Below are 24967 nucleotides of genomic sequence, written 5' to 3'. Positions count from 1 at the left end.
ACCTACAGACAGCTGTGGGAAGGTGACTGCTCTCCAAAGTAAAGAAGAAGAAAAAAACGAAATAAAATGTAATAATAATAAGGTATTACATTATATATATAATAATAATAAGGTATTACATTTTATATATATATAATAATAAGGTATTACATTATATATATATAATAATAAAATATTACATTATATATATATAATAATAAGGTATTACATTATATATATAATAATAATAAGGTATTACATTATTTATATATAATAATAAGGTATTACATTATATATATATATAATAATAAGGTATTACACTATATATATATATAAACAGGAAATACATTTAAGTAACAGTCTACATCAAAAAGCCAGAAAACGTTGAAAACAGCTTGGCCAAACGTTTTATAATAAATTGTTGCTGAATATTTATATATTTCCTCCATAAATTTTTTTTTTTAATTTCACGCAAGGCTACACGAGGGCTATCTGCGCTAGCCGTCCCTAATTTTGCAGTGTAAGACTAGAGGGAAGGCAGCTAGTCAAAACAAAGAAACAAACGCGACGTCCCACATCTGTATCACCCTTCACTACCTACAGACAGCTGTGGGAAGGTGACTGCTCTCCAAAGTAAAGAAGAAGAAAAAAACGAAATAAAATGTAATAATAATAAGGTATTACATTATATATATAATAATAATAAGGTATTACATTATATATATATATAATAATAAGGTATTACATTATATATATATAATAATAAAATATTACATTATATATATATAATAATAAGGTATTACATTATATATATAATAATAATAAGGTATTACATTATTTATATATAATAATAAGGTATTACATTATATATATATATAATAATAAGGTATTACACTATATATATATATAAACAGGAAATACATTTAAGTAACAGTCTACATCAAAAAGCCAGAAAACGTTGAAAACAGCTTGGCCAAACGTTTTATAATAAATTGTTGCTGAATATTTATATATTTCCTCCATAAATTTTTTTTTTTTAATTTCACGCAAGGCTACACGAGGGCTATCTGCGCTAGCCGTCCCTAATTTAGCAGTGTAAGACTAGAGGGAAGGCAGCTAGTCATCACCACCCACCGCCAACTCTTGGGCTACTCTTTTACCAATGAATAGTGGGATTGACCGAAACATTATAACACCCGCACAGCTGAAAGGGCTAGCACGTTTGTTGCGACCGAGATTCGAACCTGCGACCCTTAGAATATGAGTCGTTATCCTTAATCCACCTGGCCGTGCCGGGCCTTCCTCCACAAATATAAATATTTAATACTTTAATGTGTAGAAATTTCTGTGACACACAACATCTAGTTAAGGTATGAATTAAACCTGTGCGAGAAAGAGTCTATGATAGAAGTCGGTAGTTATAAGTATTTATATTAATTAAAAATTAAATACTTCATGCTGAAAGTTCGATTTACTTATATTAAGTATTAACTTCCAATAAAAATGTGGAAGATAAAATATATTTGAGATATTTCTACATTGTAATCACACTCGTGCGATTAAAACTGAAATTCTGTTTTAACGTCTTCAACTATTCAGATATTTTGCGTATATCATACAGTCGTTACCGTGTAGACGTTGATACTGCACGTGCTTATGAAACACGACAGTTGTTTATGAGAATATTATATAAACAAGAAACGTTAACACAAATTAGAAAATCCGGATTAGGTTAAAGTGTGGAAATGAACAAAATATCATAATACATTATTAAACACTGTCAGAAACGTTTGAAAGAAGACAAGTTCGACAAAAAAAAATTAATCAAATATTTCTCCACTACGGTCAAATATAGAACAGGCAGACGCATTCAGCCATATGTGCATCCGTAGTATCAAACAGGGAAGTATAAGCGATAATTAGGAGAGTTGAAAAAGTTAGAGAGCCAACAAAACCATTATGGTCGGTACAATTAACGTGAAAAATGGGACGGGAAGATAATAAATGTGTTGATTGTGGTAAAACCGACAATTAATTAGCGCCCATAACGGATATCGCTATAGGAGCAAAAGATATTCATTTTATCTAACAAGAGTAATTAACGCGTGGAAGGTTAATTGGCGGCAATTGGTAATTACTTGAGGCGAGAATCCGATATCAAGATAACAAGTGGCTGGCGAGAGACGAAGCCCGAAACTGACGACGGGGAGATCTTTTGTCTGTTTCCTGCAATCGTCGACTTGGCGTTTTCGCGATACAGAATCCACGGTGATTTGGCCACGCGCCCTTTGCCTCTGTTCTACACGATATCACGCCAGTGGTTGCTGAACTACATTTATGACTAACCAGGAACTTTCAATGATAAAAATCATGAAAAACTGAGGAAGGACTACGTTTTTTAAACCACCATTGTTCTGCTATCGTGTTTCGTCGGCTTTTCTAGTAGTTTCTTTTAACTTGTTTTGTTTTCGACAATGATTGTAGTTTACATCTCTCTTTTCACTGAAACCTTTCAACAATATACAGTAGATACATTTAAAAATTCGATTAAATCATTTCACTGTTTTGTATGCTTTAACCATTGAATAATATATGTTCAGTTATTGTACGACTTGATATAGAAATCTTCAAAAGGCAATAACATGAGAATTAATTTTTCATTTAACATGAACCAGTTAATTTGATAACAATGTTTCATATAAAGCGATTGTATAAACATGGTTTTAAAAATCCTTAGATTACCACATGGTTTTTTTATAGATTTCAATAACAGGTAAATACATGCATATATAAATAGATATTGTATCATGTTGAGTAATTCCATGTTACAATATTCGGTGTCACAATAACGGTGGCGAAACGTTGTGCTTTGATGTGTTCTTTTCCACTCCCAGTTTTTTATTTTTTTGCTTTCCTTGGTACAAACATTTCCTTTACATGAAAAATGACTCGTTTCGTTTTTGATATGAACATTGAAAGTTCGTTGCGCATCCTTATCTTTTTCAGCCAAATATTTTAGAAAGGCCTAGTCTACTGATGGATGTTTGTTCAAACACAGAAAACAGATTTGTTTTGAAAAGAAACCTATAAACGTTTCAAACAATACCAGTCATCACATGTAATCCTATTTCTGACATTATTACACAATCAAAAGCAGGTAAATACGAATTGTGAAAAACAGCTCTCTTCTACTTCACGTGTAAATCAAAACTACTTAAAGGAGAATCACAGGATATTTATTTTTCTTGCGGAGAAATACTGAATATTTTAATCAATTTAACGACGCTTCTGTAATTAATTACAATAATGACGTTTTTTTTTAACAACAAGAAGAGAGAAAAACAGAATCTATACGTTTTAAGCCTGAATAATTATTGAATCTTGTTAAGAAATTCTTGTTAGTTTATCAGTACTTTTATTATTCTACATTACATGGCAACTAACTACCGAACTTTAAACTGGTCTATGTTTATCAATCAATCATTTCTGTACAACAGTGCTTATCCTAAGGACTGCTTATAGAGATAGTTGAAGTTTATTTTTTTCTTCAAAAATTTCTTTCCTTTTGAAGAGTTGATGATCATAAGTTTGTTCTCTTTAACTCTAACCCATCACTGCAAAACTTTCGAAAGAAAAAAAAAGTGCAAACAGAATTGAAATCTGGACATTAGCGTTAAACATGGAGATCTTTAGAAACATCAACTTTCGTCAAAATCTATCGAAAATTTAAGTCCTTTAAAAGCTATGTGTGCATAAGTACGATCAATGCGCGTAAGTACTCCTCATGGGTAGCCTTTTTGTAGAAAGCGTCCTTTTTATCGTTAATTTAATGCATAATGGCTTATCGATAACCCCAAGCAACGACACCTAGTGACAGAATATTGAAAGCATTGCAAAGCAATTTTAAGATTAGAAAAAAAAAACAATTTAGATGGTCGAAAATTGCAAGGAGAAGCGCTTGAAGAAGCGCAAATGGTTGTATTTCGATTTATAATAGCCTTTTCCCCGCATATTCAATAAAATAACTCATTAAATAAATGGGTTTTAAATAAGTATACACTTTAGACAGCTGTTAATTTTAAAGAATTACCAGAGCGACACACTGAGAAAAACGTTTGGTCAGATAATTGCTTCAGATTAAGGTGAAATACAATAAATATTTCTGTTGAAATCACGAAACGTTTTCCAACCTCAATAAGGTAATCAATATCTACGAACATAAATAAAAAGAAAAATAGCAGAGACAAAATGGAAGTCCTTTTAATAAACATCTTCTGCTGCTGACTGGGTTCACGGTATATTATTGGCCATCAAAAACCAATAACTGTCATTTCTAGTTAGTAACGCAATACATGTGGTTTAGAATTGCTATTGCTGGAAACTTGAACTCAAGAAAGGTAGCGTTACTGTGGTTGGTATCGCTGTACCGTGCCTTTGATGCACTGAATTATCTGGTATTAATTAAACATTGTGACAGTGATGAAAGCAACTTGAATTTCAATTCCTGTCCGGTTGTAGTGTAACGTACGTTCGACAAACAGGCTTTGACACCTTCAATGTCAGTTTCGTTGTTTGTAGTCGTTTTAAATTACTTTTGTAACAACAAATTTAGACAAAAACTCGGTTTTGATGCATAATAATATTTTACATTCCAACTTGTGTATTTAAAATAAAACTATTACATTACAGTACGTGAACATGGTTACAAATATTTAGCAATGCTTCAATACTAATACCCTTGACAAAATGTTGGCTCGGCATGGCGAGGTAGTTAGGGCGCTGACTCATAATCTGAGGGTTGGGGGTTAGAATCTCCGTCACAACTAACATGCTCGCCCTTTCAGCCGTGGGGACGATATAATGTTATCATCATTCCTATTATTCGTTGATAAAACGATAGCCCAAAAGTAGGCGGTGAGTGGTGATGATTAGCTGCCTTCCCCTCGCCCTTTCGGTCGTGGGGCGTTATAACATACGGTCAATCCCACTGTTCGTTGGTAAAAGAGTAGCCTGAGAGTTGACGGTGAGTGTGATGACTATACAAGGGCTAGCTTCGCTAGCCGTCCTAATTTAGCACGAAATTCAAACAAACAAACAAAATGGTTTGTCGGTACAGCGCACTGGTACCGGAATTGTTACTGAGCTGTAGTGGCTTATTTTTACCATTGCCTAGTGTTGGTGTTTTATAATTATTATTTATTATACAATATATTTGGATCGAGTTGTATGTTTTATACTCTAAAATTACAGTAACATTATTTTAGTAAGTTCAAAAAGACTGTTTATCTGTATGTTTTAGAACAAAGCCACATTAGGCTATCTATTGTGCCCACCGCGGAGAATCGAACACCAGATTATTAAGCTGTAAGTCGGTAAACTTATCGGAGACTCAGCGGGAGACAGTTTGAGAAGAAGAAACTGCAGTAAACTATAGAAATAACATGAATAACATGTTGATTTATGATAAGTCAAATGAAACAAATTTCTCTGAATTATGAGACATTAAAATTAGTGTAGGTGCAAAGAGGCCTAAGATATTATGCCATCCATGCTTGAAAACGTGATATGGTATTTTAAAGCTATGTGTATACATAGATATGGACATAGGTGTACGTATATAGTGCTAATTAAATAATACAAATGTCTAAAGATTGCAAACGAGTCATTTATGGTAGTCCACAGAAAGAACCAGCGAAGAAAAGAAAAATAATGAAAAATATAATACTTATAATAAAGAACATCAGAATTATTTCTGATAAATATTAATGTTATTGGACTTTGAATTTTTTAATTTGTTTTTACAATCTTCTATATTATGTCTACATTTCGTACTCTTCATGTTTATAGGTTTTTAGTATAAGCCTAACAGTTGAAAGCTTTTTAGAATGAGTTTGCTGACCTGTAGAAGTGGGAAAGGCTATAGAACCACTAGGTTTTGTTGATTTTAAGATTGAAATGTAGAAAAGCGTAAAACACAATCACCTTACTCCGGACTATATTTTAAAGCAATGTTTTAGGTAAAAAGCCTTAAAAAAGCGCCTAGCGGGCACACACACACACAAAATACAGAGAAGTCGGTCTAGAGTACAAGGAATAATAGTTTTGTAAAATGTAGCCCAGTAAGAGAGGTATCTGAAAAGTAAGATAGCAAACGAGTCATTTATGGTAGTGTCCACAAAAAGAACCAGCGAAGAAAAGAAAAATAATTAATAAATATAATACTTATAATATAGAACATCAGAATTATTTCTGATAAATATTCATGTTATTGGACTTTGAATTTTCAAAGTCAACAGATTTAACTTATATTCGCAAGCCTCACGTATGTATATATATATATAAAAGGCACACATTAACAGCACATACGTAAGCCCAAGCATACAACTTACCGAATTTAAAATTACCATTGAACTCCTGCAAGATGTGGTAAATTAGGTTTCTGTAATACAACATAAAAGTGTGAAATTAAAATTCGAAATGAAAATAAAACATGAAACAGATTACCAGTACTGGCCTACCGAGGTGATAACGTTTTAATATACTATGCACACTTGCATGCAATGGTGAAAATAGATAAATATAACAATGGCAATGGTCAGTTGTAGCAGACTATGGGCAATTGCTTGGACAATGAATTTTGTTTTGTTTCATGAATTGAAACACATATAACTGTCAAACTGCTTGAGACGCCGTAACAGATACATTACGAAACATTATAACTTACCACGCTCTCATTAAAACAAGTCCCATGTGGTTTCAAATTCTTGTTCCTCATTGTGACTCTCTTCCATGTCTGTGACATGCTGTTCCAACTACAGTATGACGTCAACTTAAATCCACTATTTTACACATAATTTAAGGTAGAATCTTCTTTATATTACCCTATTTAATTTGGCAAATATAAGTATGAAATCACTGTTCCTCTACGTTCCATTAATTTAGCAAAAATAAATACAGAACCACTGTTTTCCCACGTTCCTGGGCCCAGCATGGCCAGGTGGTAAGGGCGCTGGAGTTGCAGCTGAAGGTCGTGGGTTCAAATTCCTGTCATTACAAACATACTCGCCCCTTCAGCCATGAGGGCGTTATAAAGTTACGAGTAATCCCATTATTCCGTGGTAAAAGAGTAGCCCAAGAGTTAGCGGTGGGTGAAAATGATTAGCTGCCTTTACTCTGGCCTTACAATGATAAATTTGGGACGGCTGGCGCAGATAGTCCTCGTGTAGCCTTGAGCAAAATAAAAAAAACCAACACTCTAAGGTTCCTAACCATTTAGCAAAAATAAATATGGAATCATTGTCCACCTACGTTCCCACCTGTTTAACAAGATTAACTATGGAACTGCTTTAGACACATGACTAAAATGTGGGTTAGAACGTCAACCGGTAGTCATCTTCACTATTAGTAATGACCTATTTAATATTAATTTCCTAGCTTGTTTCTTTAAAAGAGTTATCTACCCACAATTGGAAGAAGATAATAAATAGTAGCTGTAGTGTAAATTGTTTTTGGGTTAATCCATATGATCATATTTACTGTTAATTTTTTTTATTTGTGAGAGTGAGAATAGTGAATAATTAATATAGGTGGTGTACATACAGTTAAGTGGATCCTACTTCTGCAGTTACCTCTAGTAAGAGTTTGTACTCAATGCTTTCTTTATGTTAAATTTCATTCTTTCATTTCTTTGCGTTTGGTTAGTTATCTGAGAAGTCATGTTATATATGTACATATTTCTGGAACTACAGGATTCTAATAAGACTTCCTCCTGCTAAATATGCCCCTCAATTACACAGTGGTATATCTGCTGAATTACAACGCTAGAAACCGGGTTTCGAAACGTGCGGTGGGCTAGCACAGACAGTCCATTGAATAGCTTTGTGTTTACATACACGTAACCACACTACTTAACATATATGGATATATATATATATATATAACAATGTAAGACTATGTTCCAAAAAAAGCCGCCGTACACATGGAACAGATAACAGATAGGTTATCTCTCACGCTTTTGAGGTCTCATTTTTCAAAATACCTCTCTAACTAAGATACTTTTATCATCAAAACATAGCAGTTTTCCTTGTTAGTTTTGTTTATTTGTACTCTATATGTCCGGTCATAGTAGTTTTACCTTCTTAGTTTTATTTTTGTCCTTTATATGCACGGACATAGTAGTTTTTTTTTCCTTCATAATTATGTTTCTTTGTCCTTTATGTACTCGAATATGGTAGTTTTTCCTTCTTAGTTTTTATTCGTCCTTTATATACTCGGACATAGTAGTTTCTTTTTCTTCATAGTTATATTTTTTTGTTCTTTATATGCACGGACATAGTAGTTTTTTTCTTCTTAGTTTTATTTTTGTCCTTTATATGCACAGACATAGTAGTTTTTTTTCCTTCATAATTATGTTTCTTCGTCCTTTAATTGCCCGGATATAGTAGTTTTTCTTTCTTGGTTTTATTTCTTTGTCCTTTAAATGTCTGGACATAGTAGTTTTGGCCTGGCATGGCCAGGTGGTTAAGGCACTCGACTTGTAATCTTAGGGTCGTGGGTTCTAATCCCCGTCGCACCAAACATGCTCGTTCTTTCAGCTGTATGTGCGTTATAATGTAACGGTCAATCCCACTATTCGTTGATAAAAGAGTAGCCCACGAGTTGGCGGTGGGTGGTGATGACTAGCTGCCTTCCCTCTGGTCTTACAATGCTAAATTAGAGATGGCTAGCGAAGGTAGTCCTCGTGTAACTTTGCGTGAAATTCAAAACAAACCAAACTAAACCAAAGTAGTTTTCCTTCCTAGTTTTATTTGTTGTCATTTATATTCCTGGACATAATAGTTTTTCCATGTTAGTTTTATTTTTTGGACATTACATTTTTTTCCTTCTTAGTTTTTTCTCTTTCCTATATATTATCCAACATAGAAGTTTTCTTCTTAGTTTTATTTCTTTCTACCTTATATGCGATACCTTTTAGTTTTTCAGTCTAGTTTTTTAAAATTTCAATGAATCCTCCAAGATAAGATGCGTTTTCTCACTTTGAGGGCACAATCCATGTTGTCTTATTTCCGTAATATCTCTACCCACACGTACAAATTAGTGTATTGTATAAAACAGAAAAGCTTTTACGTAAAATAAAATGGGAAACATGATTTTTTTTTCAAATATTAAGAATTACCGAATGAAAATAAAAAAAAAACTTTAAAAAGTACCATCAATATTTTAGTTTTAACCCTTGGCATAAGTTTGTTCATTTTATATAACAAACATTCACGTTACAGACCCAATTCGTGTATCATGCTAATTTTGGGTTATGCTTTTGTAACTGATAGTCTAAATTAGGCCAGGTTAAGACTTATATAGTGGTATTATTGGCAGAATCTGCTGGCTTTAAGCGCAAAGCAACATAATGGGCCACTTGTGTTCTGCTCATCGCAGGAGCTTAACCCCAAAGTTTAGAGTTATAAGCCTTCCAGCTTAATGTTTAGCCACCAGGAAGCCTAGTTACACAATCCAGCAAAACAAGAATCCTAACTATCTATTTAAATGTTTGACTGATTATCTTAGAAAAACGTTATTAAAAAACACGTGCCATCATTAAAGTTTTTCTAACTGTTCTGATGATATATCTTACAGGCCACGTTTTTAATGTTAATTTGTGTTAACCTCTGTACACTATAGCATTATTAAACAAAACAGTTATTCGTAACATTTAGCTTATGTTACACTTTCTATAAACACTAAATAGTACTAACGACACATAAAACTCTTGTTTACCACCACCAAGTTAAACTTCATATGAATACTATAGTTACAGTGTCAGAATAAACTCTTGTTTACCACCACCAAGTTAAACTTCATATGAATACTATAGTTACAGTGTCAGAATAAACTCTTGTTTACCACCACCAAGTTAAACTTCATATGAATACTATAGTTACAGTGTCAGAATAAACTCTTGTTTACCACCACCAAGTTAAACTTCATATGAATACTATAGTTACAGTGTCAGAATAAACCCTTGTTTACCACCACCAAGTTAAACTTCATATGAATACTATAGTTACAGTGTCAGAATAAACTCTTGTTTACCACCATCAACTTAAACTTCATATTAACATTATAGGAACAGTGTCAGAATAGACTCTTGTTGTTTACCAACAAGTTAAACTTTCTGTTAACCATGGTTCCAATGTCAGAATAAACTCTTGTTTACTACTACCAAGTTAAATGAACACTATAGTTACACTGTCAGAATAAACTTTTGTTTACTACCACCAAGTTAAACTTTCTGTGAACACTGTAGTTACAGTGTTACACAAAGTTCTTGTCCGTTACCCTGAAATTAAACTTTCTCCAAACACTATAAATGTGCTGACAGGTTGCAAGCTTTTCAAGCAATGCGTGTCACAGGTTTTCATTATTCTAAGTATTTGTTTCTCATAGTGACGAATTGTTAACTGAAACTGTAAAACCAAGTGATCCTTTTCGTAAATTTTAGTCCAATGTATTACTGATACAAATTTTGAATTATAATTTAATTCCAATTGAAGGTGATTTCGAAGTAAATACATTCAAAGTATAGTTTTACATCTCCTGCCAAAGCAACTTATTTCATTTAAACAACACTTGTAACCACGTAAGTAGCTCCTATCTAGAAAATGTTAAGTTCAGCTGATCCAGCTGCCTATGAGTTTTTCTTAAATAGGGAACATGACTACTTTTTATAGGCAATTAAAATTACATCAAAGATAGAGAGTGTGTTTCGACAATTAGTTCAAAGTTTTAACAAACGTCTCACCCTGTCTAATGCCTTTTGCTGTTCGATGGTAAGCTTAAAAGCTTATAATGCTGCAGATTCTGAGTTTGATCCCTTTCGTGAATACAATGAAGAAAGTCAGTCCGTTGTGCAGTTTTTACTTAAGACGAAAACAGAAATGTAATCCATATGAAGAAAAAATACCTAGAAAATGTCATCGTGGCAGACATAAATACATCTTATTATAAAAATATGTCATCTGGTCATGTGAAAAAGACATTGTTATATTTCAACTACATAAATATGTTTCAATATAGAGACAGAGTTTTCATAGCATTTCAGTAGCTAGCCTTTCGGAGAAATTAAATCACTATACCTTTAGAAACAAAGCTTTAGCTTGAAGATATTATAACGACATAACTTTTGTCGTATGTTTGTACACGTAAACAAGTTCATTTATACAACATGTAATTTATCAATTTAAGTGAGATGCATATATATGTGTGTGTGTGTGTGCGTTTTCTGCGTGTTTCTCTTTTCTTATCACCAATATTCTGCGCTTTTCTCGTGCGTATCTTAAATCCTGTTTTCGTGCAAGTTTGGCTCCAGCTGGTGAGTTTATTTGTGTTAGGTACTGTTTATAAGGTTTTACCTGTTATATTCTAACCTGTTCTATTCCGTTTCACTTTTTGTTTGAAATGAAATTGTTTTAGTATTTTTCAATTCTTTAAACTCTGATTTCTTTATTTTTTCTTTTGGCTACATAAGCCATTGTAAAACATTTTAATACAACGCAATTACAAAGTACACTTGATTAAAAGAAATTTGTCGTCATATATACATATATATGTTTTCCTAAACATTCAACAATATTTGCTAGCACTTTACTACACTATAAACTCAGAAGATGGCGCTGTCGAATGATTTCTTATACTAAATACTAAATAACGTAAAATTATCTCTATAATAATAATAATCGTACTGGCAGACTTCCTAAATCATGGACACTTTGTGTTAGTTCAGAAATTTTTTTCTCTTCACCATCGGTTCTCATGCTTTAAGACATGTCTACGCAGCTCCTTATTAAAGTAGATTAACGTATTTTGTACTTAATAAGAAAACACGTATACTTACATCAATCTAATGTGGATCTCACATAGCCTGATAGTTTGGGCGATTGACCAGCAGTTTAAAAAGTCGCAAGTTCGAACCTCCGTCACCAAACATGCTTTTTTATAGAGTTACTGACTGAACCACCTTCCCAAGTGTAAGAATTATTGGCTTAGAAAAACACCGGCCGACCACAAACTAGTTGGTATTAAGGTCATAAAGGTTTTTTTCAATCGTTTAAGTATTAATATATGCTTTAGAAACCTTTATTCTAAAATGGTTAACAATAAATTGTATTATTCATTTGTGGTTATGTAAACAATCATTCTGCACTATAAAATACAAAACTTACACTAAACATTTACGTTTTTTGTTAAATATTTAATCCTTAGTCAGTTATATGTATGGAGCTATATGAATAAACGCGTAAGCTGCAAGTTTTTCTTCTCCATTAACAGTGTTCGCAGATGTAACAGGTAAAACAATGCATATATCTTAAAGATATATTGTAAAATCGCAGCATGCCTACCATATATCAAACAAAGGTATCATAAATTTTCACTTTCTGTTTACAGTCATTATTTAATTAGATACACGAAGCTCTGACTACCTAAAATATAGACATAAAGTCGTTAATAAAGCTGTACAACCTATAATCATATGCAGATAAAGAGACTTCCTTATTAAAATATTGCACTTCGTCATATAGAATGCAAAGTCTTATGTATTACAACTGCCTGACACAGAGGACTGTGAGATTTATGGACAAATGAATTTGGCACGCCCGTTACTAAGGAAACCTATTCGAAATTTTCAGCAAGTAAGAAATATTTAACTACTTATTAAAGATATTACTAGTGGAATCTAGGGCTATTCTATAATAGCACATTTTGATAAGTTACACCACCCACAATTAAAGGAATACACTCTACGACGTTTAGTTGGGCTGGAAAGTACAATTTGAAATAAGTGATAATGAAGGTTTTGACAGCTGAAATTTAGTTTATAAAGATCGTGTTCTTACATAAAATATTATCTCATAACTTAGCTGTGAATATGTTAACAAAAGTATGGGATTATGTGATTTCGCCAACTTAATTTTTAACCTAGTGATCGCTATATTTACCTAAAGGCATAATAATGTGTTTTACCGTGTTCAAAAAAACAAACAACAGGATTTCATAAACGTAAAAAAATAAGTAACAGATACATATAAACTTTTCCTTTCAATCAAATCATTTATAAATAACCTACTTCACTATTTACCTCAACACCTTTAGGACCGCTGAGATCTTCTATGCAAGTACACCCTCATTGACTCAGTAGCAAGGATGAAGGCTTGTAACACTTAAAATTGAGTTTAGATACCCGTGGTGGGCCAGCACAGATAGCCCTTTGTGTAGATTTGAGCTTAACAGCAAACAAACTACATTAAAAGGAGGCTCGAGACAGGTTTAAAACAAAATCAAAGCCAGTTATCGTATTTCCAATCGTTTTTCAAGACATGATTTTTAAGACTTACAACTTCAGAATCGAGAATATATGTTAAGCCTGATATGTCCAACGTGTTGTCTGTAAAAAAAAAGGGATTATAGTTAGTGTTTTCAACTGCATAATGACAATGGTAAAAGGAGAGGGAACAGAAACAAAGATTTAGAATAAAGTTATCCAATAACTCAGCAAAAGTACTATACCCAAACTTACTATACTTTATAAACTTACTCTTAAGTAGCCCCCCTCTAGTACAGCGGTGTGTCTACTGATTTATAACGCTACAATGAGGGGTTCGATTCCTCTCGGGGGGGAGCTGTGCAGATAGCCCGATGTGGCTTTGCTATAAGAAATCACACACATATACTCTTAAGTATAAAAGTTAAATTGTCAAACATATTCAGTGAATGTTTATGTTATCAAGTCGAGTTCAAGTAGTCGTTAATTCAAAACTAGTAGTTAAATTAAAAAGAAAACAATAAACCAACAAATTTACTCCAGTGCGTTACACCATGCAACGTTACTAGTTTTTATTGTCTGTTTCCTCTACAAATAATTCAACTTGTATACCCCTATGTAAAAAGATGTATACCACTACTTTCTCCAAAACTGGTGATAGTGTTGTAAGATCACAGATGAAAATGTATTTATCGGAAAAGAAACACGCACACCGCAACAAGTACTTCCAGGTATTTCTCCGACAAGTATATCACAACAAGGGGTATTTTCTGGCATGTATCTCACAACTAACTCAACGATGCTTATATCACGACAAGTAACTCGTACATCAAGACAAGCTAATCAGCATATTGGTTTACCAAATACATCACGACAAATACGTATGAGTACTTGTCCGGAATGCACATCATAAAAAGTAACTCTGGGTATTTGTCCGGTATATATATCACTACGAATAACTCTGGATATTTGTCCGCCATGTACATCACAACAACTAACTCCCGGTATTTGTCCAGCATGTATATCACAATAAGTAACTGCGGGTATTTGTCCGACACGTACATCACAACAACTAATTCTTTGTATTTGTCCAGCATGTATATCACTACAAGTAACTTTGGGTACTTGTCTGGAATGTATATCACGAAAAGTAACTCCAGGTATTTGTCCAGTATATACATCCCAACAAGTAACTCTGGATATTTGTACCACATGTGCATCACAACAACTAACTCTCCGTATTTGTCCAGCATGTACATCACTACGAGTAACTCTAGATATTTGTACGGCATGTACATTACTAAAAGCAACTCTGGATATTTGTCCTACATATACATCACGAGTGGTAACTCTGGGTATTTGTCCGCCATATAAATCACAACAACTAACTTCCAGTATTTGTCCAGCATGTACAGCACGATAAGTAACTCCCGGTATTTCTCCGACATGTATAGAACAAGTACCTCTCGGTATTTGTCCGGCATGTAATCACAAGTACCTCTGAGTATTTGTCCGGCACGCACATCACTACAAGTAACTCTGGCATGTAACACCAAATAACTTTGGTATTTGTCCAGAATGTAGAATAGGACAAGTGACTCTGGATGTTTTTTTGCAATGTACATCACAACAAGTATCTCTGGGTATTTTCCCGGCATGCACATCACAGGAAGTAACTCTGGGTATTTGTCTATCGTGTACATTACGACAAATATATCTGGGTATTTGTCCGGCACGGACATCACAAGTAACTCTGGGTATTTTTCCGGCATGTGCATCACGAGAAGTAACTTTGTTTTTTTTTTGTCCGCCATGTAGTTCACAACAAGTAACTCCGGGTTTTGTCCAGCAGGTAGTTCACTACATGTAACTCTGGGCATTTGTCCGACATAGACACCACAACAAGTAACTATGGGTGTTTGTCCAGCATATACATCACAACAAGTAACTCTGGGTATTTGTTCGACATATACATCACGACCATTAGTTCTGGGTATTTTTTCCGGCATGTACATCACGACAAGTAACTTTGGTTTTCTTGTCCGGCATGTAGTTCACAACAAGTAACCTGGTTTTGTCCAGCAGGTAGTTCACTACATGTAACTCTGGGCATTTGTCCGACATAGACACCACAACAAGTAACTATGGGTGTTTGTCCAGCATATACATCACAACAAGTAACTCTGGGTATTTGTTCGACATATACATCACGACCATTAGTTCTGGGTATTTTTTCCGGCATGTACATCACGACAAGTAACTTTGGTTTTCTTGTCCGGCATGTAGTTCACAACAAGTAACTCCGGGTTTTGTCCAGCAGGTAGTTCACTACATGTAACTCTGGGCATTTGTCCGACATAGACACCACAACAAGTAACTATGGGTGTTTGTCCAGCATATACATCACAACAAGTAACTCTGGGTATTTGTTCGACATATACATCACGACCATTAGTTCTGAGTATTTCTTCCGGCATGTACATCACGACAAGTAACTTTGGTTTTCTTGTCCGGCATGTAGTTCACAACAAGTAACTCCGGGTATTTGTCCGGCATGTAGTTTACTACAGATAACTTTGAGTATTTGTCCGGCATGAACACCACAACAAGTAACTATGGGTATTTGTCCAGCATATACATCACATCAAGTAACTCTGGGTATTTGTCCGGTATGTACATCACGACAAGTGAGTCTAGGTATTTGTCCGGCATGTTCATCAGAATAAGTAACTCTGGATATTTGTCCGGCATGTACATCACGATCATTATCTTTGGATGTTATTCTGGGTAACAACATTACTGTGTTTACAATATTTTTTCAACACTATGTTAAACATTAGTGTATTTTAGCCGTGTTTAGTTTAGTTACAGAGGTTTTTGCGTAAACTATAAGAAAGGAATCTTGACGCATAACTATCCTAATTTTGTACTAATAGACTAGTTATTAGTAAACAGCCACCCACCCGTCCACTCTTGGGCTATTTTACTCTGATCGGACAGTGGAATTTCATCATCATTCCTCTGGCGCACTCCAGGTTTCAAATTGCGAAATACATTTCTCAGGCAAGGACTGTAAACCTTGAATTCTCGGATTGAAATCTAATCCTGCTACTCATTGGGCCTCGCTCAGCCCAGCCTGTTCAATATCTAAATCTTTTTTTTTTTAATTTCAATAAAGTTACTTAAAATTAAACAATATTGGATATACTTATGTACGTTTTGATATATGGTTTGAAATACTTATGTACGTTTTGATATGTGTAGTTTCATTCATTTTCTATCAGTTTATTTTATTACATTCAAATCATTTTGAAGATGCGAGAAACTGTCTATGTTTATTAACCTATGTTCCTCTTGCGTTCTTCTTAAAATATAAAAATTGTCGATTCTTCTTAAAATGTGCTAGTTTCTTTAATATACTTCCCTCTCTTTCTAAATATGAAAATATAGCTGTGCATATAGAAACTTTTGAATGATATACTTCATATAATACATATAAATATATATATATATGTGTTTAAAATGCGTATATATATATGTATAAAACACATATACTTCAATTCGTTGTACATTAATATCACTATCTTAATACATGTAATATATACATATTTTAGTAAAAATAATTACATTTTAATGAAGTTAAATAGTAAAACCATAAGGAAAAAATTATAAAAAATTAGCATTCGGTGATCATTCTTTCCGTTAATGATTTTTACGTATTTTGTTATTTATCTCAACACAAACAAAGACAAACATTTATTGTCGTTTTCTTCTAGTAATAAGAGACAGAGAAATATTAACCAAGAAAGTTCCTGTCTTATTTTTTATGCACTTAATTTTAATACGAAAGTTTCTCTGTTACTTGTGATCATATTGTTACTTTCTTTATGTTACTCACAAATCTTTAATGTGATGTGTTTTTATCTTAATCCTAATGAGAAAGTTTCTATTCTTTTTTGTGACCATATTATCATTTGAGAAAGTTTTGTAACATTATTCTATACTTGTGAACATTTTCTCTGTACCTTATGTGTTCCTCATAAGTTGAAAACGTTTGTCAACGTTTGACGTTTCTTTTCTCAACTTGTGGAAGCTTTTGAATTATTTTGTCAATTGTGGAACTTTTAACATAGTTGTTCATACCCTCATCTTAGAAGAATTTTCTCTACATTTCATGTTCTTGCCTTAAACGTATCAAAATATCATAACATTATATATTCAGTTTTTAACTTACGGGAGTTTTTTTCATACAATGTTCGTCTTATCAGTTTTCCAAATTCTATATTTCTCTCCTGAGTTTCTGAAAGTTATTTTGTATTTTATGTTTATGTTCCGATATATCAGGACGTTCTCAAGATTTTCAGTCCTTGTCCTTACCTCAACATATAAAAATCTCACGTTGTGGAAGTTTCAACCTTTTATGGCCTGTATTAAACTTTTTGATTGTTGTTTGATTTTAAGCCACTGTCCATATTTCATGACATATTTTAAGCTTTATATATCAGTCCTTAATTTATAATTGTTTTTTTCTTTATTTACGCTTTTATCCTCAACTTGTAAAACTCTGAGTACCCAACTTCTTATGTTCACTCTCTGTTCCTTAAATAACGAAAGTTCTCAACATCTCACGTTCCTATTCTCAATTTATGAAAATTCTGCATCTTATGCTACCGTGCTAAGTATTTGAAAGTATTTCGACATTTTATGTTGAGTCCTCTACTTATGCAAGTTGTAACACGATTTTTGTTTGCTCTTATTTATGAATGTTTATATATTATATACCTTTTTGTCCAAAACTTCTGAGATTTTCAAAATATTAATGTTCCTTTCCCCCATGTTGTGGAAGATTTTCAACATTTCATTCTTTTGTATAAAAACTTTCTATTTATTTCTTTTCCTCAATTTGTAGAAGTTTGTGAACGATTTATTCTGAACATTTCTCAATACTTCGTACATCTAAAGCTAGTTGACGTCCTTTGTTTCAGTTTTCATTCAACAGTCCATGTTTTTTGCACAAGTGTTAGAAGTTTCTGTTCGTGTTATGTTATCAGCTTCTGGAAGTGTCTTAACATGTCATCTTCGTAACTTGAAATTATGAAAAGTTTTTTCCTTTTTATGTTTCAAACCTGAAGCTGTGAAATTCTCAACAATATTTCCCCTGATATATTTCCTACATTTAATGTTCGACGCCTTCATTTGCCCAAATTGTTAATGTTTTTTTTTTTATCTCATGTAGTGAAAGTTTATTTACTTTTTACAGCCCCCCGCTAGTAGAGCGGTATGTCTCCGGATTTACAACACTAAAATCAGGGGTTCGATTCTTCTCGGTGGTCTGAGCAGATAGCCCGGTGTGGCTTTGCTATAAGAAAAAACACATAAACGTACTTCTTACAGTTCTGTCTTAACTTATAGATTTTTTTACATTTTTGTATTCACGTCCTCATTTTGTGAGAGATTCGAAAACATAAAATGTTCGAAAACACAAGAACCACAAAATGAGAATAGGAGATATTCAAAGGGAGTATTTTTTGTGTTTGCTGTCCTTGAAGGTCAGTAGTGATAGGTTCTATGATATTCTATCCTTCATTTTATAAGTTGTTTTCGTGCTTTATGTTCTTATTCCCAAATTAAGGGTATTATTTATTTATTAAGGGTATTAACTTAAGGGTATTATTTATTTATTTATCAACAAATTTCATACTTCGATTTTCAGCTTCTAAATATTCTTATGCATTTTATTTTCCAGCTTTTAATTTTCAAATATAAAATTTATTGATTTTCTTGTGTTTAGTTTGTGAAAGTTTTTCAATAATCTTTGTTCTTTATTTCAGTTAGTAGAATTCTTTCTGTACTTGATGCAACTTTCTCAACTTGGAAAATTTCAATTAAGTCTAATAAAACTGATCTGAAACTGCAAAAGTTGTTCTTTATTTCCTGTTCCTGTCCTAAACTTGTGAAATGTTGTGCCTTATTTCCTTTGAAGGTCTCTCTGTGTTTTATTTAACTGTCCTCAGTATATCATCAATTTCTACACTTGTCCTGATCTCATGAATAGCTTCTTAGTTTCTTATTCTAAATTAGCAAGACGTTCCATGTGTTAGCTTGCAAAGAATTCTGAATGTTTTATATTCCTGTTATCGTGTTTTGAAAGTTGATCTTTTTATGCTCTTGTCTTCATTTGTAAATATTTCTCAGCGCTTCTGTTCTCAACGCGTGGAAGTTACGTCCCTAACCTAACGGATCTTACTCTGAGTTTTGTGTCCAGTTCTTAAACTTCTAGAATTTCTCATTATCTTATATTCCACTGTCCTCAGTTTATGAAAGTTCCTACCTGATTTATGTTCATGCCCTGAACATATGAAATATGTTGTTATATAGTGTTCTTTTCTAACCTTTCACAGTATAAGTTCAAGTTGTTGCTCTCATCATTATTAAGAAAATAAAAGTAAAATGTACTTTGTATCTTTCTTAATACTTCGAATTGTTATTAAGCCCGGCATGGCAAGGTGTTTAAGGTACTCGAATCGTAATCTGCTGGTTCGAATCCTCGTCACACCAAACATACTCCCCCTTTCCGCCGTAAAGACATTATAATGTAACGATCAATCCTACTATTAGTTGATAAAAGAGCAGCCCAAGAGTTGGCGGTGGGTGGCGATGACTAGTTGCTTTCCCTCTAGTCTTACACTGCTAGATTAGGGACGGTTAGCGTAGATAGTCCTCGTGTATTGCTATTTAACACGCCTGTAAATTTTCCATTTTCGTCTTTCTAGTTAAAAAATTAATTATTTTAATAGATTTCTCCAAAATGAAATAATTTTCACAACTTATTTTTCAAAAATTTGAACGTTTCACTGAAGCTGTTTTCGCTTTAAACGTAGAAAATGTATTTTAAACAACTACAGTATTCTCACATTGACTAACCTTATTTTTTCAAGCACACTGATCTCAACAGGCCCATTTTTGCGTATAACTGAACATTCGACGCTTTTTTTTATTTGAAAATTCCAAGTCTGAGAAACAATTATCAGCAATCAACAATAATTGTTATGAATTACGAAGTTCATACAAATGCCGTTGTTCGTTTTTTGTTTACCTCACAGACCTCTGCTAAACTGGTTTTGATACAAATCGCGTTCCTTTTACGAAACTGTATGAAAACCATTTAGTTTCCCTCGGACTCTCGTAATATGAGGCATACTGTAATGTAAACATCAGCATTCTATAATGATACACGTACACTCCAGGTGTAAAGGAAAGCGAATGCTGCGAAAATGAACAAAATGGTCCGGGACATAAAACGAGGCTGGCTGTTTGTACGACGGGTTTTGAGTTTTTGTTCATGACCGTCTGGTTACATAATTCCTGCTCTACCCGACCCAGACGCTATGACGTAACAACACGTCGTTACTCAGAAGGGAGTCCTATTTTCTGGCGTTGAGTTTTCATGGGTTTCGGTAGAAAGTTTAGGTTTAAAACAAAATTCTAACCTAAATATTTAGCACCTAAAATAAACGTAAATATAACATCGATACTTTATAACGGAACTTATATCCTTAATCGCTTACCGTAAAATCTTACTGTTCATTATATTACTTACGTAGAATTATGTAAAACCGCCCCATATGTTGGTAGAAAAGTTAGATTTAGGAAAAATTTTAGACCAAATAAAAAAACAACCGCCATCCAATATAGGTTAAGAATAGCACAGTGTCTTTATAAAGTAAAGTTGTAAGTGTTAAACTTAGCACTTCAGTTTTCATATCGTATATTTTAACTAGTTCTCCTTAGAGTTATAATCCCAGTTTACCAGATATTTTCAGCTATACTTTCTGACTAGTAATTATTTAATGATAGACTACCTCAAAGAATGTAGTATTAACATATAAACGATTTAAATTATCTCCACTTATTATGTCCAAGTAAGTCGCTTTCTTTCACAAACGTGTCAGTCTTTCTCATTGGAAAAATGTAATTTATCACATCTTATTTAACTACTGTTTCAACCAAACTTTCGTGGTATATCTTCCTGTAGTTTGTCATTACTAATCTAATTGGTCTTGAAATAAAACTTTGTAATGTCATTTGCAAAAATGTCTAACTATTAAGATTATGAAAATTGTAACAACGACACAAAACAAACACAAAATGTGTGTCTGTCGTGGAACACTCATGTTGCCATGGATGGAGAAAGATGGTGATAGAAGAAAACCTCCTGAAAGCTACAGTACCACAGTTAAATAATAGCTACTGTAACCTCCTATTTGTTAGGTAGCTACAGTACCACAGTTAAATAATAGCTACTGTTTCCTACTATTTGTTAGGTAGCTACAGTACCACAGTTAAATAATTGCTACTGTTACCTACTATTTGTTAGGTAGCTACAATACCACAGTGAAATAATAGCTATTATTACCTCTTATTTGTTAGGTAGCTACAGTACCACAGTTAAATAATAGCTATTTTACCTCCTATTTATTAGGTACCATTTTAACGTTACTGGCTGATGTAGAAAGAGAGAAATAGGCTACATTTTAACATTACTGGCTGAGGTGGAAAGAGGAAAATGGACTATATTTTAACGGTATTGACTAAGATATAAACAGACAAACAGGCTACATTTTAACGGTACTTGCTAAAGTAGAAAGAGGAAAACAGGACATATTATAACGGTACTGTATGTGTGTGGGTTTCTTGTAGCAAAGCCTCATAAGGCTATCTGATGAGTCTACCGAGGGGAATCGAACCCATGTTTAACAGTACTTGCTAAAGTACAAACAGGATATAGGCTATATTTTAATGGTACTTACTAAAATAGAAATAGGAGAAGAAGTTACATTTTAATGATACTCGATACAGTAAATCTCGCTAAACGTTATTGGTAGTTGCTGAGATAGAAACAGGAAAACGGACAGGATATGTCGAATTTAACTGTTCAAGCAACTGAAAGATACGTGGTTGAAAAATTAGTGATTTACATTGTAGTAAATAAAAATATTTAGTTATTATAAGTCACTTGGTCAGCAAAACCTTGTTATTTTCAATAGATATGTCACAGTGTCACAGCGGTATATTTGCTAGAAACTGGAATTCGACATCCGCAATGGACATAGCACAGAAACAGGTAGCTTTGTGTTTAATTTCTAACAAGCAAATCAATAGAAGTTCTTGTGCAAATCACCGCTAATCATGATGGCACTGATTACCTGTCTGATTTTCATTGTTTTGTGCTATTTGAATAAACATATAAATTAACGTTCTTGTCTGACAGTGCTACTACCCCAATTAATATAACTGAAAACAATAATACTTTCCTAAAGAATATGCCAGTAATTTTAAAATATTGTTTAGATTTTAAATTATCTTCCTAAATAATATGGAATTTTTGTCTAAATTTCCCATTTATTTAGGTTTTTAACGGTTATTATTATTCTCTATTTTTAAACGAGCTGATAACTTTACATCCGATGTTTCACGATAGATTTTAAGAATACAAATATAAAGAATTGCGCATCAAACTTTAAACCATTTTACACTGGGGAGTTAACTCCCAGTCTCGTTTGTACATGTTAATATCTTTCTGTCCTTAAAATTTATAAAAACAACAACAACAAGCACGCGCATTAAAGAAAATACAGGCTATTAACAAACCGATTTTATAACACAAAGTGACAAGTCGCTTGAACGGGCCTAGAAACTTAGTTTTTGGTCTTCGTACAACACATCTCTTTACTCATCACAAACCCCACGATATGACGTAACAGCTCTCGTAAATCAGTAACACAAGAAATATAATTCAAAATAATGATATGGCTGTGGTAAAAATGCTCCGTTGTTAACAATATAATTCTTTTTTCTGGAAATTGACATATTTACATGTTCTTCTCTTAAGATATTAGAGTAATAAAATCTTTTCTACCCAACAATTATTTTGTTATTAATTAAAAAAAATATATATAAATTTATTATCGAACACTATAAGCAATTACGAGCAAAATATGAACACGCCATCCATACGATTATAGATAAAGCTACAGACATACAAAGAACAATAAATTTTGTCCCAAGCACGCTTTTCGCTCCCTCTAGCAGCGTGAGTTGTAACCTTGAATAACATAATATAATGCCAATGGCGCGCGCTCCCTTATCCGGCCCCGTACTGGTATGCAAATTATTGTTTTCATCTTTCTGTCTTACTTGCTTTCGCTTTTGACTTTTTTATTAGACATATTACAAATAGTTCTATGCATTCTACAATAGACAGTTGATATACGCAACTGGGAAACACGTGAGTAAACTCACAACGACTTATATCGCATCATAAAATAAAGAAAAGAAAATCCTACCTCCATGCTGCCGCCAAGCATCGTGGTCCAGAGAGCCGTTGACATGCTCCCTAAATCGGACGTGAAAGGCAACACTCACCGCGCGGCACGCTTTCAGTAAATACAAATATATCACTCCGCGCTGCAAGGCGCTGCGCTTATATAGAAATAGTTCTTCGCCCCACCTAAATTATTATTTAAGCATTATGGCAAAAAGTTTCTTTTACGTAATTATCTTTAAAATGCGACACAAATATCAATTTTCGGCTTAGTTAATTCGTTAAGAAACAATTCTTTGTTGCGTAATAAACTATAAGAGCGTCACATCTATGACGTCACACGCACCTGCCGATTAGAGGTGAAAACCAAATTACTTGAACGTCTAAACGGAGCGAGTGTTATAGCACCAAGCTGTCCTGAGGTTAGATATTCGGTAATTTTGTCGCTAGTGAATAACACATATATGTTATTTAAAACTGGTTATTATAAAAACATTACATATTTTCCAAACTCATAAACTTGATAAACATTCTGCGCTTGTTCACTATTGCGTGATCATGTCGATTATTTATTGGATAGAAAAGAAAAATCTAACACATGTCCTGAATATACACAGTTCTTATTTTGTGTTATCCTTTATTAAAGACATGTTCCTATCACCGGGCTCTCCAGTGGCACAGCGGTATGCCTACGGACTTACACTGCTAGAAACCGGGTTTTGATACCCGTGGTGGGCAGAACACAGATAGCCCTTTGCCTAGTTTTGTGCCTAATAACAAACAACAACTCCCCTACCGGTGGTTAGTGGCCTTAAAATTTACCTGTTAGAGACATTACAGGTTACGTATCAGGCAGGCGAGTACACAATGTGTTTGAAATGGGGTTCTAATTTATGAAATGAAAAGCCAACACACATTGTATGAACTTTGACGAAAAAGATAAAATTACTTAAATCTATGGATACAACTGTGATAATCAACAGAGTAACGAACATTTGTATATACGTTTGACTTGTTTCAATATATTATTATATAGCAAGGGAACTGCTTGTTTATTGTTGAAATTTATCGCTAACAAGTAACACACACCTACGTCAAATATCATAAGCGCTACAACTATATAAACATAATTTTTTGTATCACAGAACTTTACTTTCCCTGCTCACGTGTGTGTGCGTATATAGCAATAGACCTAACACATCACTCATTGTTCGATCATAAAAATGTACTTGCAATGTTTTTCTAACGGATGCACACAATATATTCAAGAGATGTGATTTTCTGTGGTTATATGCAAACTTGAGCTGTGTGATTATCTATGGCCTTAAGTATATTCAAGCTATGTGACT

General features: G+C 33.4%; 1 protein-coding gene across 10 annotated transcripts in view; it reads right to left on the bottom strand.

The window, feature by feature from the left end:
* LOC143247365 (forkhead box protein P1-like) overlaps nucleotides 1-24967 on the bottom strand; it is a 277478-nt gene that overhangs the window by 239471 nt on the left and 13040 nt on the right. For 3 of the 10 annotated variants that reach the window (XM_076495331.1, XM_076495323.1, XM_076495334.1), the window contains exons 1-2: nucleotides 23641-23733; nucleotides 13112-13417 (exon numbers count right to left, since the gene is read on the bottom strand). The exons of 2 other annotated variants lie outside the window; for them this stretch is intronic. The gene's annotated coding sequence lies outside the window, so the exon portion shown is untranslated. Of the gene's footprint in view, nucleotides 1-2117; nucleotides 2371-10777; nucleotides 10896-13099; nucleotides 13418-23640; nucleotides 23794-24967 lie in introns of those variants that run through there. 5 more of the 10 variants (XM_076495332.1, XM_076495326.1, XM_076495325.1 and 2 more) reach the window with 4 other exon arrangements.

The sequence above is a fragment of the Tachypleus tridentatus genome, chromosome 3 (genome assembly GCF_004210375.1).
Source record: "Tachypleus tridentatus isolate NWPU-2018 chromosome 3, ASM421037v1, whole genome shotgun sequence".
Lineage (NCBI taxonomy): Eukaryota > Metazoa > Arthropoda > Merostomata > Xiphosura > Limulidae > Tachypleus > Tachypleus tridentatus.
This window is presented reverse-complemented; position numbering and strand designations above follow the sequence as displayed.